This window comes from Eubalaena glacialis, chromosome 13 (genome assembly GCF_028564815.1).
Source record: "Eubalaena glacialis isolate mEubGla1 chromosome 13, mEubGla1.1.hap2.+ XY, whole genome shotgun sequence".
NCBI lineage: Eukaryota > Metazoa > Chordata > Mammalia > Artiodactyla > Balaenidae > Eubalaena > Eubalaena glacialis.
In genome coordinates this window covers 74603276-74623180 of record NC_083728.1, presented here as the reverse complement: position 1 = coordinate 74623180, position 19905 = coordinate 74603276, and positions in this window count along the sequence as shown.

Here is a 19905-nt window from a genome sequence, read left to right as displayed (position 1 = left end):
AAGGCAAGAGGCTGGCTAGAGCAGCCCTCGATTATAGGGTGAGGAGAGAGGCCACCCGGAAGGCAGCCTCGACTCCCAGCGTTTGGTGTTGCAAAGATGCACATGCACAGTATCCATGTGGATACTGAGGAAATTAACTCAGCTCAAACTCTCTCCATGGGACCACACTCACAAGAGAACAACATTTGAATGCCAGCAATGCAGAGGGCATTGGCAGCCGAAAGAGGACCACTGATGGCACCATCTAAGTAAGAGAAGTTTTACCTCTTACCCCTCTATCCACCCCTCTTCCCCCTCCTCAACCCCAGAGGAGCCAGCAACAGGAGAGGAGAGGAAGCAGAGAAGGACATCCCAGCAACCTCCTCTCCTACACGGAGCCCCTCCACTCATGATCAGGCCGGGGCTGGAGAGAAGGAAAGACTTTGAATGCAAGGTTCATATTTTGATTTCAACTGAATTGGACTTTAAAAACCTTTTCATTATGAAAAAATTTCAAACATGTATAAAAGTGGGGAGGAAAGTGGAATGAATGAATGAATGCCCTTGTACCCATCACCAACAGCAAGAGTCGTTGACCCATGGCCAATCCTGTTTTATCTCTATGTCCCATTAACTGCCCCTCCCCACCGATTCATTTTGAAGCAAGTCCCAGATCTGATATTATTCCTAGATTGGGCTTTGAATGCCTGTGAGTCCTCATTACAAAACTATAAAGTTCTTAACATTGAAATTGACCAGAAGACCCTGAGTTCTGCCCATTGTTTATTTTGTACAATCTCTAGAACATAAAGTTCACTGAGGGCAGAGAATTTTTCTATTTTATTCACTGCTCTACCCCCATACTTGTAATAGCACATGACACATAGTAAGTGCATAATACGTATTTGTTGATTAAATGAATGAATAAATTATTTTTTCAGAATCGTCCAGCCTTCATTTATCATGGCCTGAGAGGTGCTCAGATTGAGGCAAAAGATGAAATTTTTATTTTATTTCATTCAATTGGCTTGCCTCGTGGTGACCCAAAGTTATTCAGTGAAATGTCCCACCTTGAAGGACTGACTGGGGTAATCATCTCTTCTGAGAAACAGTTTTCAAAATGATTCCAGACAATGGTATAGAGGTCATCTCTTCCTAAATCCTATGTATTTATACATTTCCAGGAGAAACTTGCAAACTGGTAGCTCATAGGTTCTGTCCATCCTGCTGATGTTTTGCTTCACCACCTGATTTTACAATTTGCATTGCACTGAATTAAATTGTGGGCCCACATTTCAGCCATCCATTGGTTGGAGGAGAGTAGCATCTGCCCCCTTCAATGAGGCACGCCTGCTTCATTTTACCGCAGTCTCCAGTCCTCCCTATGATCCTCCACCTGCGTCACTCCTAAGTCACCTGCCTGGCTCCAGTCGGAACTCTGGTTTAAAACAAAACAGAGACATGGAAGTATAGATTCTGCCAACTCCCTTCAGTTTTTTTAAACGTATGATCTTATCCATGAAACCAGCTGGGCCCACTGTCATTCTCTGACTAATTTTTCAATTTTTCCCATGGTTTTGTATCTTACTCAGATCTTTTAATTCTCCTTTCCAAATCAATTTTTTGGCCATATATGTTTTTCTATAATATAATCTATTTCATCCAAATTTTCTAATTTACCAGTATGAGGTTATGCATAATATCTTCTGCATTTTAAATTTATTTTCCTTAACTGTAATTCTGATTTCTCTTACTCCTAATGGCACCTGTCTTTCTTCCTCTCCTTGATTAGATTAACTAAAAAATTACTTCTTTTTTATTGATTCCCAACATCACCAAAGAGCCACTTTTAAATTTTGTCTCATCCATATCATATTGAGTATAAATATTTTAAAGTTTCAAATATATGGATGGCAGCCCTCCATAATTGTCAGCACAGATAAGGCTTTACCCCTCATCTTTAAAAACTAAAAAATATGACACAAATGAATTTATCTACGAAACAGAAACAGACTCATAGACATAGAGAACAGACTTGTGGCTGTCAAGGAGGCAGGGGATTGGGGGAGGGATGGATTGGGAGTTTAGGACTAGCAGATGAAAACTATTATATATAGAATGGATAAACAACAAGGTCCTATTGTATGGCACAGGGAACTATGTTCAATACCCTGTGATAAACCATAATGGAAAAGAATATGAAAAAGAATGTATATGTATGTATAACTGAATCACTTTGCTGTACAGCAGAAATTAACACAACACTGTAAATCAACTATACTTCAATAAAATAAATTTTTAAATACATAAATATATATAGCATATGTATGTATATATGTATATACATATATATGTTTAAATATATATATTTAAATATACATATAGGAGAAAGGAGGAGCAGATAAATATTAGATGCCTGTGATCAAGTGATCAAGTTGCCTTCTTACCCAGAACTTTGTCTAGATTTTTTATTAGTTTTAATTAACTTTTAAATTACTTTATACTCTTTAATCAATCTGGAATTTACATTGATGTATAGTGAGATGAAGATTTAATTTTGCTTTGTTTACCCCCCAATATTAATCAATTGTCCCAGTGTCATTGTTGAATATTTCTTCTTTCTCCATAATCTTGGATGGCCACTTTTATTATCTAATAAAGTCAGGTACATGAAAGACTGCCTCAGAGCTATCTGCGCTATTCCATTGATCTATGTTTCAATATTTATGTACTATGCTATTTTAATCTTTGAAAATTTCTCGTCCATTTTAATATCTGTAGTCAGCATGTTCCCTAATTATTCTTCACTTTCAGGTTGTTCTTGGCTATTTTGCCCATTCATTCTTCAGGTTGAATTTTAGAGTCACTTCATCAAATTCTCCCCCTTCCCATCAAAGGAACACAAATATAAAAGTAATTGAATGGGGATGTTTATTAGAATTATATCAAACCATATGTTTATTTAAGAAGAAATTACATTATTAAGTAACAATACTTTGATTCCATTCATCTGATCTTGTTTTAAATTCCCTTGATGAACTTTTATTATTTCTTCACATACATTCTGCACACCCCTAGTTATATTTATTTCTAGGCAGGGACTGTTTTTAATCCCCATTTTAGAAGTGAAGAACTCAGCCATAAAAAAGAGTGAAATAATGCCATTTGCAGCAACATGGATGGACCTAGAGATTATCATACTAAGTGAAGTAAGTCATAAAGAGACAAATATCATATGATATCACTTATATATGAAATCTAAAAAACATGATACAAATGAACTTATTTACAAAATCGAAATAGATTCACAGACATAGAAAACAAACACGGTTACTAAGAGGGAATGGAAGGGAAGGATAAATTGGGAATTTAAGATTAACAGATACACACTACTATATATAAAACAGATAAACAACAAGGACCTACTGTATAGCATAGGGAACTATATTCAATATCTTGTAATAACCTATAATGGAAAAGAATCTGAAAAAGAATAGATAGATGATAGATAGATGATAGATAGATACATAGATACATAGATAGATGATAGATAGATAGATAGAGGTCTGACATATACCTGCTGTACACCTGAAACACTGTAAATCAACTATACTTCAATTAAGAAAATTAAAGAAATAAAAAAAGAAGGGGAAAAAAAACAAGTGAAGAAACTGAGTGTTGCCTAAGGTCACACAGCTAGTAAATGGTGGAGACTGGATTCAAATCCAGATCAATCTGAAAGCAGAGCCTGCACCCTAAATCACTATGCTACTTTATTTAAGATGATAAGATTTTAAGTATATTATAAAGATTATATTATACTTAAAATATATTATAATATTCTGTTATATAAAGAGTTTTAGTAATTATTTTCCAGAAAAGCATCATCTTCATCAAGATTTTCCAGTTTGCTAACAAAGAATTGTACATTGTACTTTCGCTTTTTTTTCTAATTTCTTGAGTTGGATGCTTACTTCATTTAATTTCCTTTTTCTTTTTTTTTAATGAATAGAAACCATTTTGGCGGCCCTCTCCTTTCCACGCCCCCTCCCCACTCTCTCTTCCTGAATTCAGAACTTCGTCCTTTGGGTACCTCTGCATATCGTCTTATCCTCCAGTTGCTGGAGTGGAGAGATGGCCACTCTGGATGGATAATGCTCTGGTCAGCCCAGGCAGGTCAAACCGTTGATCCCAGGGGTTGGATGTTCAGCTTAGTTCAGGGTTATATGGTTCAGCTCTGTGTCCTCAGCCAACACTGAGTAGACTCTCCCAGCCCACCCATCTCCTCCTTGGCTTAGTTCATGGAGCAGCCAGAAATGACACTTTTAAAAAGTTGACCAGATCATGTCACTATACCGTTTTTTTTAAACTTCCAAATTTCCCATTTTTCTTAGAATAGACCCACATTCTTTACCTTGGCCAAAAAGGCCATGTGTGGTCTGGCCTCCTTCCCTCTTTGCCCTCATCTCTCTTTTTTTTTTTTTTTAATTAATTAATTAATTTATTTTTGGCTGTGTTGTGTCTTCGTTTCTGTGCGAGGGCTTTCTCTAGTTGTGGCAAGTGGGGGCCACTCTTCATCGCGGTGCGCGGGCCTCTCACTATCGCGGCCTCTCTTGTTGCGGAGCACGGGCTCAGTAGTTGTGGCTCACGGGCCCAGTTGCTCCGTGGCATGTGGGATCTTCCCAGACCAGGGCTCGAACCCGTGTCCCCTGCATTAGCAGGCAGATTCTCAACCACTGCGCCACCAGGGAAGCCCCCTGCCCTCATCTCTTACTCTATTTTTTCTTGTTGACTTCAAGGCTGGCCCCTTTTTTTTGTTTGTTTCTTGACTGTGCCAAACCCTTCCCCTAACCCTGGCTTTCCTCTCAGTGTTTCTGCCACCCAGGTTGCACCTCCTCCAGAATCACATGGCATAGATCTCATGTCTTGTCCCTCAAAGGCCACTTCCTCAGAGGGGACTGAAGGCAGTGCCTTAACTACCACCAGTCTCATCACTATTTTCCTTACAGCATTGATCACAATCGGCAATGCTGTTATTTATTTCCTTGCTTGCTTGTCTGTTTTCTTATCACCTGTCTGCCGCATTGGAGTCTGGGGACAAGAACCATATCTGTCTTCTTGTGACGTCTCCAGGGCCCGGCACAGGGTGTGGCACATAGTGGGAGCTCAATCAATACGGTACAAGTCAACTCAGTGAATCAACGAAAACCCAGCCTTGCTGCATCCTAGCTGGGCGACTTTGGACAATTTCACTCCTTGAGCTCAGTTCCAAACCTGAAAAAAAAGACAACACCATAGGGGTGTTTTGAGCAAAAAAAATGAAATCATGTAGGTAAAGCCCTTTGCTCTCTGTGTGGCACATACAAAGCTCTCAAGGAGGAGTAGCACAAATCATCATCACCATCATCATCATCATTGTCCCGATTGTTTAAATTTAAGAGCACTGTCAGAAAGGTAGGTGGAGAGTTGCCAGACATGATTTTGTGGGATTGGAGTCTATTCAGTTTGGAATCAAATCATACAAGTCAAGAAGCTCATATTTTATTTTATTTTTTTGCCAAAGAAGTCCAAGAATTGATCATTTTTTTACAGGAACTAATTCACACTAACTGTACCTAATGACAATCATTTATTCTTACCTCTCACTGTTCTGGGAATTGACTGGATCAGCTATGTGGTTCTTGCTCTGGGTTCTTCTCTGGTTGCAGTTAGATGGTGGCTGGAGCTGGAATCTTCTCAAAGTCTTCCACACCTGCACATCTGGTGGTGGATGCTGGCTGTGGCCTTGGACCTCAGAAGGAGCTTTCACAGGGAGCACCTCCATGTGGCCTCTGAGTGGCCTAGGCTTCCACACAGCATGGCAGCTGGGTCCCAAGAGTGAGCATCTCAGGACATGGAGCCCGGCAGAAGCTCTATAGCTCTTTCTAACCTGGCCTTGGAAACCACAAGGCATTAATTCCATCACATTATATTCGTTAGGAGCCAGTCCAGATTCAAGAGGAAGGGAATTAGTTCCATCTCTTGATGGGAGGGGTGTCAAAGAATCTGTGGACACGTTTAAGACCATCAAACTAGTCATATTGAGAGGAAACTGATGTATGGATCAGATGATTCTTTAATAATTAGCAAAAATAAATGCAGTTGTCAAAGGGCTCAGAACATTCATGTCGGCTCATTAATGCATTTTATCTCCTGGTTGGCATTTCAGTATGGTGATTAAGTTAAAGTGCTAGATTTATAGCCATCGAAGTTCAAATTCTGGCTCTGTCACCTATTAGCCTTGTGACTCTGGGCAAGTTTGTTAACCTCTCTGGGCTTCCTTCTCTGTAAAGCAAATGTGATAAAAGTATAACATACGACAAATGCTGGTTCATGGGGAGCATTCACTGTATGGTGATGACAACCCTAAGCCCCACCTCCTCCTCCAAGTCCTTTACTGTTACAGACACTCCAACCAGACGCAAAGCATGCTCCTTTCAGAAGAGCGAGCGTGGAGGGCACCTTGCCCACACCCGGGTCACTTCTGGCGCTTGAGTTCCGCTCTCCTCCCAGTTCCTGCAGCTCTCAAGTGAGCCCCCCTAAAGGCTGGCTTCCAGGCTGCTAGGGTGGGTGGGCATGGCAACAGCCCCATTGCAGCCGGCGCGTGGCCAGGGACTCAGATCTGCCAGTGTGGGCGCAAACACTCCCTCCCCAGAAAAGCTGCTTGAAGGCATAGACTAGGGGAAGGGAAGGTTAAAAATAAAGAGTGGTCATGTTCGGTTTTGAAATTAAGGAGAGCCTGGACTCAAAGAGCCCTTCGACTCTCTTGCTTTGGGAGAGGCAGAGCATCGAGGTGGGGGCATCCTGGTGCTTAGACCCCGAATTCATAGGAACACCTTAGAATCGGGCAACCACACCGCCTGGCTCACAGCCACGGTCTCGTCTGAAACATTCATGTTTCGACTGTTTTCCGGGGCCTGGGGAAATAGTAGCCCTTGTCCTTATTTTGCTTGTCCCTTACAGAGATTTTAAAATTTTAAGTTTGATTGTTTTTGAATCAGGCTTTTGCCCTCCCCGTATCCCCCAACACTCCCTATTATCTGTGTCCAGCCAGCTCAGCTACATCAAATACTTTCCTGGCTCTGATAGACACTCAATATTAGTTTCCATCCCACTTATTTTGGCTTTTCCTGCTCTCCCAACAACAATAAAACTTACATGTATGATGCACACATGGTGTCCCCAGAACTGTGCTCAGTATTAATCAGTTATAACCTCAATTACTATCCTGGAAACCCTGCAAGAAAGATATTTCCCCTCCATAGAAGGGGCAACTAAGGATCAGAGGGGTTAAGCGATTTACCCAAAGTGACATGGTGTGTAAAAATGGCAGGGCTGGTATTTGCAGCCAGGTAGTAGCAATTAGTTAGGCATATTTTTAGTTGCCAGTGACAGAAAATCCACTTCAAATTGGTTTAATTCAAGAAAAAAAATGATGGCGATCGATTGGCTCAAATAGAGTATGTCTGGGTCCTGGGGCTCAAATTCCATCTCTCAGCTCTGGCTTCTTCTATCAGTTTTGGGCCAGCAATATCCTTGCAGTGGCAAGATGGCTTCTAGCCTCGCCCAGTCAACAACCTACCCCCTCACCAACCCCAGTCGAAAAGAAAGAGCTTTTCTTTTTTTTTTTTTTTTTTTTAAATGCCCAGGATATGATGACTCTGGTAAGAATCAAATCACACCATCATCTCAGAACACATCATATGGCCAAAGGTATATGATGGGTTTAGGTTACAGCTTTATGCTTGAAGACTTGGGTGGGTGAGCCCCATTCTGAACCATAGTGACTGAGAATGAGGGATGGATAGAACCACAAGGAATATTGGCGTGCTCTTTCCAGAAGGGGAAATGTCCACTACATATGCTAGCAAAGAAGTTTATTGCCTTGCTTACAGGCTTCAGAGACACGGAGAACCTCCCATTAAGAGTGTTAGGTAGCACATTAGGAACTAGGTGGCTCTGTGCCTATAATCTTAGCATCCAAAAGTAGGTGACCCTATAGTCTGAGCTTTTAGGAGGCACCTGTTATTATCTCCCAGACTCCCATTCCCCTTTCTTTTCAAAATTATATTACCATTTTCTTCTGGGAAACCATCCATCCCCATGTGATTCAAGAAGACTCTCTTACCTCCACCCTACTCCAGGGGCGAGCATGTGACCCAGGCTTGGCAAATCTATCCCTCTAGCTAAGATAATTAAGTTATAGATGGATATTCAAGCCAAGCCAGTAAAACTCAGTCTCATAATTTTTATTGGGACTATTAGAAAAATTAAATTCTCCTCCCACTCGTATTGCTAAGCTCTGGGGGTAGTGACTGGAGCTTCTGGGGGCCACCAAGAAAATGAAGCCATGGAGAACATTAGATGAAGTCAGAGAAGGACAGCTTTCGATATTGTATGAGTCCCTGGACACATCTGTACCTCAAGCCAGACAGCCCAAGGCTCTTTTAGTTACCTAAACAAATAAATGATTCTTATTCTTTTAATAACTCCAGTTTGAGGTGGGTTTTGCCACATGTAAACCTAAGAGGGTCCAACATGCAAGTTCAATACCCAACCAGGTTTTGGGTTCCAAAAGGTAACAAGGCAGAAGGACGCTCTTCACATTTAGCCAGAGGGAAGGGAAGGGTCTGTGGTCCTCTGGTTTCAGGGAGCAGGGTGTCTGTGGGCTGGGGCCTGTGGGGTGTCAGAGACACTCCTAGTGAGGCTCTATCCCAAACCTTCTCCCCTCAGGCACTGCCCGGTCATGTGGACTTTCTCTTTGGAAACTCCCTGGAAGTTACTCCCTGGCTGATTAGCAATTAGTCCTTATCCTAGTTTTTTCCACCTCCCTTAGCAGAAGCCATTCCGGAAGAAACAAGCGTCTGAACATTTTAATGTGAGGCTTAAACACACAGGCTGTAGGGTCTGACAGACCTGTGTTCATGCCTTCATTTGACCACTTAGCAGCTATGTGACCTTATTCAAACCATCTCTGAGTCTCAGCTTTCTCATCTGTAAAATGGGTTGAATAATAACATCCAGCTCCTACAGTTTCTATGAGGCTAACGTGAACTTAACACTGGTGGAACCTAGGAATAATTCCCTCCCAGAGCTAGCTATTGTCATCATTATAAAGCAAACTGCATCCCCTCAAACCCCCACCAATGTTCAGTTTTGTCTGCAACTTCATTTGAAATCTCTCTCTTTGCCGTGTTCTTTCTTGCTCATGGGCATTTTTGCAGTGGAACTAACCACAGGTAATTGACATTGTCAATTGATTTATGAACAAAATGTAGTAGCCAAGAGCATAGACTCGGGAACTGAACTGCCTGGATTCAAACTCTGCCCCAGTTCGTGGCTGTGTGGACTTGGACAAATGGCTCCATCTCTCTGTGACTCAGCTTCCACATAAAATGGGGATGATAGGTATAGTATCTGTCTCAATGGGATTAGGTAAATTAATATTTGTAGGGTGTTTAGAATAGGGACTAGCACATGGTAAGGGCTCTATAAAGATTTGCCATCATCTATATGATTAATTTAGTGCCACGTCAACTACAGATATGGTTCAGTGGTCACGTACTGACTTGTGGTGGGCACAAGCAACTCTGTGTACATGGCACGGCTTTGCTGAGCTCTGTTTGCTTGGGTTCTCTCGTGGTCCTGCTAATCCCAACATCACTCAGTGATACACACCTTTATAAATACACACTTTGGTGACAGCTCTGGCTGTGCCAACATTCTGTGTGGGTTTTAAAATTTTTATGTGATCCATAACAAATTTTTAAAAGCCAGCTTGCATTAAAATCTGGCTCTACCACCTGCTCTTTTGTCTTCAGCAAGTTATTTACCCTCTGAGCTTCAGTCTCTTCCACTGTAAAATGACAAAAGTAATAGTACCTACCTTATAGGGTTGTTGTGAGGATTGAATTATTATTATAAAGCCCTAGGATAGGGCTTGGCACATTATAAGTGCTAAATTATTATAAATAATAATGTCCAGTTAATAAGTTCTGCAGATGAAATACTTTCTCCTCCAGATATCCTTAGAAGACTCTTAAAAGAGCTGAAAATGTGTACCTGCTTATCTTGAAGCCTGCCTGACAAATGTATTAAATGGACATATTTTATTTGCACAGCCCAGAGTTTCAAAAAATTAGAATTAATGGTCCATATTTTAAAATCAGGACATTTTATATAAAAATCTAGATTTCTAGCTTCTTTTGAGGAATGGAAAATACAGCACCGTTGGGCTGCATCCTTGCAGGTTGTCTCTTGGAGAGGATGCCACAGTGGCTGCTCACTTCAGACAGGATGAGGCACTCTCCAGGTCAAGAACTCTTAGCTCACAACCCTCTTATTTTTCTACTCCTAGAATGCTTCATGCATTTGCCTTATCTGCCTGGCTCCTGTAATAATGAAAATAATAGCTGACACATAAACGAAACAAACTATATTCCAGGCACTGTCTCATTCAGTCTCCACAACAATTCTAAGGAAGAGTATTATTGTCCCCTCCCATCTTAAGGATGGGAAGACGTGGCTAAGTAACTTTCCCAGGTTATGCAGCTGGTACGTAGCAGAGCTGGGAGTTGAATGCTCTGGATGCAGAGTCTGGGTTTTCGCCACCCCACTGTACTCTAGAGTAACCCCTTTATTCTAACCTAGGCAAAGTTTTCTGCAGTTGTATCAATGAAATGGGAACGTGTTCCAGGGGGTCGATGTTCAGTTCTCATGGTCATGTTGGCCAAGAGGGCTTAGTTATGGGTGCCTAGGGTCATGATTTGGGAATTAGCTGCCTAATTTCCATGATACCCAAAGACTTATTCTAAGTCCTTGATACTCAAGCTTCTACTGAGAAGCTCCTGCTGGAAGGTGTTGAAGTTGGAGGGAGAGTCTCTTCCAACCTGAGTACCTCCCAACTCAGCCCCTGAACTGTAGGGCATGGAGGACAAAACTCATGCCCAGAAGTTGGTACATTCTGCTTATCCTTTGCAACCACTGACACACCCCTTCCTAGATGGCTGTACTCACTTTCCAAACATTCTGAGAATCAAGTCAAGGTGACATATCCTTCTACTGAAGGTGCTACATAGCATTTTTTAAAAAATGTGTCCCTTGGGGCTTCCCTGGTGGCGCAGTGGTTAAGAATCTGCCTGCCAATGCAGGGGACACGGGTTCGAGCCCTGGTCTGGGAAGATCCCACATGCCGTGGAGCGACTAGGCCCGTGAGCCACAACTACTGAGCCTGCGCGTCTGGAGCCTGTGCTCCGCAACGGGAGAGGCCGCGACAGTGAGAGGCCCGCGCATCGCGATGAAGAGTGGCTCCCGCTCGCCGCAACTGGAGAAAGTCCTCGCACAGAAACGAAGACCCAACACAGCCAAAAATAAATAAATAAATAAATATATTAAAAAAAAAAAAAAAAGTGTCCCTTTTTGATAAACATAAAAATCTCACCATGGCCAGGAAATTCCAATAAAGCCTCATCCCAGAGCCTGTGATTCTTGATTGAGAAATTCCTCCATTTTCTACACAGCCTTTCTAGCAAAATTTGGTCAAGCTTTCCTCCCTGAAGTCTGTATTATAGAAATAAGACATTTTCCCCTTTTCCGGTAATAAAGTTATATGATAATATTTGAAGATGTTTCAAAATACAGCTCATCCCTTATTCCAAACCCTGGAGAATCACTGATCTACGAGTGATCCTCCTGGATTTTTAAAACAATGTCTTTACCCAAGTGGTAGCTTTTGAGATAATGCCTGACAACTGCTATCAAATGCTTAACTTTGAAAATAAATTCGCAAGACACAGAAGATGAACAGATGGTCTGTGAGTTTTGTCCATTCTCTGTAGCTTTCCACCACTCTCTGCAGCGTCAGACATAGAGGCATTTGAGCCAACCCCAAGTGGGTGTATTGTGAGGGGGAGGCAAGTTGTCCACAGGCCTGAACCATACAAAGCAATGGCTGGCTGTCTTCAGGGGTCCCGCAGAAGGGCTGCACCACAGATGGGGTTCTTGCTCCCGGTTTCAGCTGGTGAGGGCAGCACCAATGGGGAAGGGGTTTAAAGTCATCAGGGTCCCCTGGCTGTCAGAGTGACATTAGTTTCTTCTCATCTTGTTTCCTAGTATGATTGGGACTGAGATTCCATCTCTGACTTCACTTGCCTGGTGGCATGCCCACATTGGAAGGGTTTGTTTCAGAATTCCAGTTTGGCCCATTTATCAGTAGTTGAGTCAAACTCTACACGATGATCTTGTCCACACCAGGTGTATTAGTTTCTTAGAGATGCTGTAACAAATGACCAAAACTGGATGGGTTAAAACAACAGAAATTGATACTTTCATGGTTCTGGAGGCCAAAATCAAGGTGTTGGCACAGTCTCACTCTCTCTGGAGGCTCCGGGGGAGAACCCATTCCTCACCTCTTCCAGCTTCCAGCAGCTGTCGACATTCCTTGGCTTGTGGTCACATCCTTCTCTGTTCCTTCTTCATGCCGCCTTCTCTGTGTGTATGTGTTACTGCCCTTTGTGTCTCTTTTGTAAAGATACTTGTGATGGCCTTTAGGGCCCACCCTGGTAATCCAGGGTAATCTCTTCATCTCAAGATCCTCAGTGTAATTACATATGCAAAGACTCTTTTCCCAAAGAAGGTGAATTTTACAAATTCCAGGGTTAAGACTCAATACTTGGTGTGTGCGGGGTTGGGGGGGGGTGCAGTCCTCAACTTACTACCCCAGGTTTTCCCCACCACTGCTGAAGCCCTTCCCCCACTCATCCCCAGTCTGGTTCTTTATTCCCCCCCTAGTCCTTTATCCCAAGCGTCAACCCCCCAGACTGGGGACTAGCCCCACCCTGCTTATGTCACCAAAAGGGATGTTTCACTCCCTTCCAGTCCAGGCCTCTTCCCTTCCGAAAAGCCACACAGACCCAAGAGTTCTCTAAAGAGACTGATGCTGGGCTGGTTGAGCTTATTCAGCTGGGAGTCAGCAAACCTGTTTGGCTAGATAGTCCTTCTCTGCGTTTTTCTCTTTCATCTCTATGAGGACCACAGCGGTCCGGCACCTCTGCTTCCCCCTGCACTATTGCAATTGTCTCCGTTGAGCTTCCTTTCTCCCTCTCACCCTTACAAAACCATGCTCTCTAAGGTAAATCAGATTACGTCAGCCCATTGCTTCATGTCTCTGTGGGAGACAGAATAAAGGCCCTCTAAAGGTGTCCCCTCCTAATCCCTGAAACCTATAAATATATTACCTTACGTGGCAAAAGAGATTTGCAAATGTGTTAAAGATCATGAGATGGGGAGATTATCCTGAATTATCTGGATGGGCCCAATGTAATCACAAGGAAGGCAGGAGAGTCACAGGTAAAAAAGATATGACGACAGAAGCAGAGGATGTAGTGATGTGCTTTGAAGATGACAGAGATCCACGAGCCAAGGAACCCAGGAGGACTCCAGAAGGTGGAAAAGGCAAGGAAATAGATTCTCCCCTAGAGCCTCCAGAAGGAACCAGCTCTGTGGACAACTTGACTTTAGACCAGGGAGACTGATTTTTGACTTCTGACATCCAGAACGACAAGAGAATACATTTGTGTTGTTTTAAGCCACACAGCTTGTGACAATTAGTTACAGCAGCAACAGGAAAGTAATACAGTGTCCAGGGGATTCTCACTGAACTTAGAATAAAGTCAAACTTCCCATCAAGGTCTACGAATGCCTACAAGATCTGGTCCCTGCTTTGCTCTCTGGCTTCACCTCCCCCACTTTGCCGAGTCTTGCCTTTCTCCAGTGACATGGGCTACTTCCTGGTCTTTGGGAGGCCAGGTCTCACGCTATGGAACTTGCTGTCCCTTCTGTCTGGAGTGCTTTGCTCTGGCTCCTTATCACTGACCTCGAACTATCACCTTCTCAAGGAGGTATTCCTTGAGCGTTTGGGTTAAGTAGCTGATGACCCAGCCATCCCTGCCAGTCTCTACCCACCACTCTGCTTTGTTTTCTTCATAGCAGGTATTGCTATCTGTAATGTTATTCACTGTATTTAATATGTATCCCTCTCTGCACATCAGCTGCATGAGAAGAGGGCCCATGTTTTGTTCCCCATCTGGAATAGACATTAGTCCTAAAGAGAGATTTAATGAATGAATGAATGAAATACATTCAATCATACTCAGGTCTAATGATTTCTCTTTGCAGTGCAGTCATGGGCTGCCTGACACAGTTTCAGTCTTTGTACCATAATAATGAGGAAGATGGGATCTGGAGGCTTTTTCTGCTTGCTCCTCTCTTCAATCAGAGTTTCCTCCCCCTTTACATCATTTTAAAATATTTTCACCTTCTTTCCCTGTAAGCCCGACCCTGGGCTCTGTTTACTTACAACTAGTAGAATTTCCTGACGATGATCTTGAGGTCAAATATCCTTGGGGGCTCCTCAACTAAAGTTCCATGGTTCCTTTCAGCTTTCTGTTGCTTAACTAGGGCAGAGATATGAATCTAATGCTGCTTGTGTTTAGGGGGGTTCAAGGAAACTCCTCTGTTTTGAGACCAAGGGCCCTTCAATCTTGTGGGATTAAATAAATGCTGATTAATGTTCTATTTAGGAGAGGCTCAAATCTTTTGATGCAAGAAAAAAGTAATTTCCATTCGGATAAATGGTGTCAGTCTGGCCACCCACACCAGCTCAGAAACTCCCAGTCAGAAAAGGGATGATCACAGTGTCTCCTCCCCACCTTCACTTCACCTCTGAGGACGGGGTTGATCTGGTTGATCAAGATTGAGCACATTCATTGAACACAGTGTTGAGACCCCCCTCTGTCTCCCATACCCCATCCCATATTATATCTCTTAGAGGATACCCTTTACACCTATGTGGTAGGCAGCTTCTGATATGACTCCCAGTGGTCTCTGCCTCACTTATTTATGCCCTTGTGTAATCCCTTCTCCTTAAGTGTGGGTTGGACCTAGTGACGTGTGAATCACTCGTGTGATTCATTTACAAAAGAATGGCCCTTCCCACTTACTGGTATTCTCACTATATTGCCTTCTTAGCTTGTACACTTTGATGAAGCAAGCCGACATTTTGGAAAGACCCAAATGGCAAGCAACTGAGGGCAGCCTCCAGCCAAGACCCAGTGAGGAACTGAGGTTCTCAGTCCAATAGCTCACAAGGAACTGAATCCTGCCAACAACAATGTAAGCAAGCTTAGAAGTGGATGCTTCCCTAGTTGAACCTTCAGGTAAGACCACGGCCCCTGTCAATACCTCGATTGAAGCTTATAAGGCACTCTGAAGCAGAAGACCCAGCTAAACTGTACCTGGACTCCCAACCCACAGAAATTGTGAGCTAATATGTCTTGTTTTAAGCTGCTAAATTTTGGGGTAACTTGTTAACAGCGATAGATAAGTAATATAACTCACACGATATCTAGGAACTCTCCATGCAATCCAACCCACCTTGGGTTAGGATCCCACACTGGGATATAAAGTCAAATCTTCAAATATTGATCAACTTTTCATTTACTAGGCACTGTCCTCTATGCATTTATTTCCTTCTTGCACCTCGTAAGGAAGAGTGACTGGTTGAAAACAGAATTGAATGTTCTTGCATCTTTTGTTTAAACACCATTGTAATCTCAACCCTGACATCTGGCCTGATATCAGCAGTCCATATGCCAGGGAAACTAGCATTCTATGGGACAAAATCCATAGTGGAGGGAGTGTGGTTCAGTCATTTGGGCAAGAAGTCTAAAGTGCAAACGTGTATTGTTTTAGAAAATCAGGATTCACTTTTGGAGCCACCATTGCTTATCTAGGAAGTGATGAGCAGCAGAATTCCATGTAGGTCAAAGCAGTTCCACATCAAAATCAGGAAAGATACAGGACCTCAGCTATTTGGCTTTCGGGCTTTTAGAACCAGATATTGATAGGTGGTACTGGATTGGGTGTCCCAGATTTGGTTATTATTTATCTTGCTTTTCATTCCTCCCTGGCTTCTCCAGCATCTCAGCTTGTAAGTGCGGTGAGAAAAAGAACCATGGCAGGAGTAACAGGTGAGGATTTCAGAACGTTGTCTTCATTGGTTGGTTTGAAGAACCTATAGCACCAGCTCTCAAGTTGACTCTGGTTATCCCACTGGCAAGCCTGAACTTTAGCACCGTATCTTTGTATGTTGAGATTGAAGAGACAAGTAGGGTGACTGACTTCTGGTGATCTATGAGGCCTGACCATGGGGCAGCCCAGGATGTTCCTGGAAGTTTCTTTCCCATCTGTCTTATTTCTTTGATGTCCCCTAAGTTCACGAATGGTGCCCTTGTTGGACTGCATGGTAGATATAAAGTTGGTCACACATTTTTCCATCCCTCTGTCCATTTGCCTTTGCAATGTGTTTTTACAGTGCCTCCCATCCAAAAGTAGAGTCCATTTCTCCACCCCTTGAATTTCTCTTATGAGAATGCAGCAACCATGACATAAGCTGAGGTTTGAAAAGCGCTCATGCACTGGGGTTTGCTTCCCATTGCTGCTCTTTGTAGTCCTCAAAACCACCACACGGGGCTTCCCTGGTGGCGCAGTGGTTGAGAATCCGCCTGCCAATGCAGGGGACACGGGTTCGAGCCCTGGTCTGGGAAGATCCCACAGGCCGCGGAGCAACTGGGCCCGTGAGCCACAACTACTGAGCCTGCGCGTCTGGAGCCTGTGCTCCGCAACGAGAGGCCGCGATAGTGAGAGGCCTGCGCACCGCGATGAAGAGTGGCCCCCACTTGCCGCAACTAGAGAAAGCCCTCGCACAGAAACGAAGACCCAACACAGCCATAAATAAATAAATAAATAAATAAATAAATAAATAAATAAATAAAAATTAAAAAAAAAAAAACACCAAAAAACCACCACACGAGGAAGCCTATGTTCTAGCCTGGAACGTAATAGAGCACATGGAGTAAAACCACACCGTCCCAGCTGAGCCTTCCCTAGACCAGTCAGTCTTGCAAACTCTGTACATGTGAATGAGGCCATCCTAGACCATCCAGTCCCCAGCTACCCTTCCAGGTGACTGAAAATACACAGGCAGGTCCATCAGAGATAAGCTGGGACGGCCAAACCAGAAAAACCATTGTGAGTTAAATAAATGGTTGTTTTTAAAAGACACTAAATTCTGAAGTGTCTTGTTACTCAGTATTAAATAATTGATGTAGACTTATGCATATGTTTCTACCAACACATCTCCTTGGTGGATTTTGAGTCCCTGAAGGCAAAGGACTATAATTCCTCTGAACGTCAAATTCAGGCTCTTGCCTTTGGTGGTGAACTTGGCAATGAAACCATGGGGACCCTGTGGATCAAATGCAATGACAAGTGAGTCATTCCTTTAATTGCTTCTCAGTATTGACCTGTCTCTCAGCCTTAAGGAATCTTTGGGGTAACCCCAAATTCCCATCTTCAGAGAACCCACCATTGTGGTTTGCTTCCTCAACATACATTCCCCTTGTTCCGAGAACAGCTTCCGATTTTTATTCAGAGCGTGGTCCCTTACCCAGTCTCAGTTAATGTGGTTTGGGTGGCACTCTACCCTTAGCTCCAGAGGTGCAGCTCCTGATGTATGTAGTAAGCAGTCTCCAAGATGACACCTAGAGGCCCCCACTTCCTGGAACTCTCACCTTGTATAATTCCCTCCTTCTGAGTATGGGATGGATTTACTGACTTGCTTCTAAAGAACAGAAAACAGTAATATATTACTGGGATGTCATTTCTGAGACTGGGTTACTACTGAGATTAGATGGCTTCCAGATTAGACACTCTCACTTGATTCATTTTCCCCCAGGGAAGCCGTGTCCAAAGACAGTTCTATGGAGATACCTATCTTGCTAGGAACTGAGGCTGCCAACACCATGTGATTAAACTTGAAGTGAATCTCATCTCCCCCAGTCGAGCCTTCATGTGTGACTGCAACCCTGGCCAACAGCCTGATTGCAGCCTTATGAGAGGCATTAAACCAATGAAGCCACACCACCCAGATTCCTGCCCACAGACACTGAGAGGTAATAAATGTTTGCTGTTTCAAAGTTTTAGAATAATTTGTTACACAGCAGTAGATAACTAATACAACTTAGGTCTGGCCAATCAAAGTGCCTCACCCACCATTCCTCTCCACCCCAGATACAGTGCTTGGTTCAGGGATGTACATGGGACCAGGCTGAGCCAGTCAGAGGAAACTACAGGGCTCTTACAGGAGCTCCCACTCTATCTCACTGGACATGATTCCAGGAAGATAAGGGGCTGGGACTTCTGCAGTCTTCTTGTGCCTATGAGTGGAAAGTCCTGGATTGTCTTGTTGGTCTCTATATGCCCAGCACCCAGAACTATGCCTGGCTCAGAGCCGGTGCTCAATATTTATGAAATGAAACTGGTTTATATCCAGCAGAGGGAGAAAATATATGGGGCTGGCATGAAAAAGGGAGGAATCAGAAGTAACAATAGCAACCTCTTCTCTAATATCATCTTAAATGGAACATGCCATCACACATCTAAAGAAATCCACGTATTTTTGCTTTCTAAATTTGATGCATTGAATACACAGTTTCTTCTTTTAAGTTGGCTTTACCCAATTTTAACTGGCAGAGTTTCTAAAATTCTGCAGAGTACACTAGGATCAGTGGCTTCACTGTATCTGCCCAATGCCCATTTCCTGGGGGTCTTCCAAGGAGGGAGGAGATGAATAAATTCTGTGGAGTCATGATGTACTTGGTGTGACAGAATTGCTCTTTTCTGCTACCCTATGGCATTAGCAGCTACAAAGCCATGTGTTACCAATTGGACTACTACATCTTTCAAAAAGAAAAGAGAAGCATGATTTCATTCAGAGAAGAAGGTGTCAGGCTCACACCCATTGATTCAGTAATGTGACACTCTGATCTCAGAGAGAATGGGGCTCCTTATCATGCCAACAGCTTTTAGCAGTGATCTCCCTTATTTTCCCTTCCTCTTCTGACCTCCTTGGACAAGTATGGCTGTTGAGAAAAGGGCAAACCCCTGTTTGTTTTGTTTTGTCTGTTGCAGATACTAAGTTAGGAGAAAATAGTAAAAGGTAAGTCGTTTTACAAATATGAGTGATATCCTCATGGACCATGGAAGGGTTCTCTCTGTCCTGACTCCAGGCTCCTTACTGACTTTTGTCATGGCAGCAATGAAATTATGTCCTGTACTTTGTGCCTGAGGATTTAATACACACAAACTACTCAACTGGATGACTGAGCAGATACCCTGATTACGGGCACAGGAAAATATGAAGGTCATTAAGCCTGTGACTTGCAAATGGCAGAGGTCTCAATCTCAAATGGCTAGAGCATCCAGAGAAGTGGATGAGAGCATAGTACAATAGGGGGTGGTGGAGACTGTGGTAAAATAAGAGGATGCACTGCTTTTAAAGGAGACAGCCATTTTTCAGTTCTGTTGAATTATTTCCACATGGAAATGTAGGCCCAATGCTGCCAGTCTTCTGATTTTTTTTAAAGTGAATCTGAGAGTCTAGAAATTTACATAAAAATTCCATTTTTTAATGTTGACAATGATTTCAATTAAATGAAATTCTGTGCAAGTGAAACGAAGTTCATCTACGCATCAGCCTATGTCTCTCCAGTTTGTAACCTCTGCGCCAGACTCTATTTAAAAGCAGACATGTAAACGAGAGTTTGCATATATTAACTCAGTTTAATCATATCAATTCTTAAACAAAAAATTTCCTCCAAGAGACAATAGTTCACAGTAACTGCAAAGCTTACTCACAATTTAAAAATACCAGTCATGCTTAGCATTCAAGGGGATATTATAGAATAACTGTAAAAACTTTTACCAGGAACATTAGCTTCTGACTTTAAAAATTACAAATGCTGAAGCATTTTGGTATCAGACACAGTA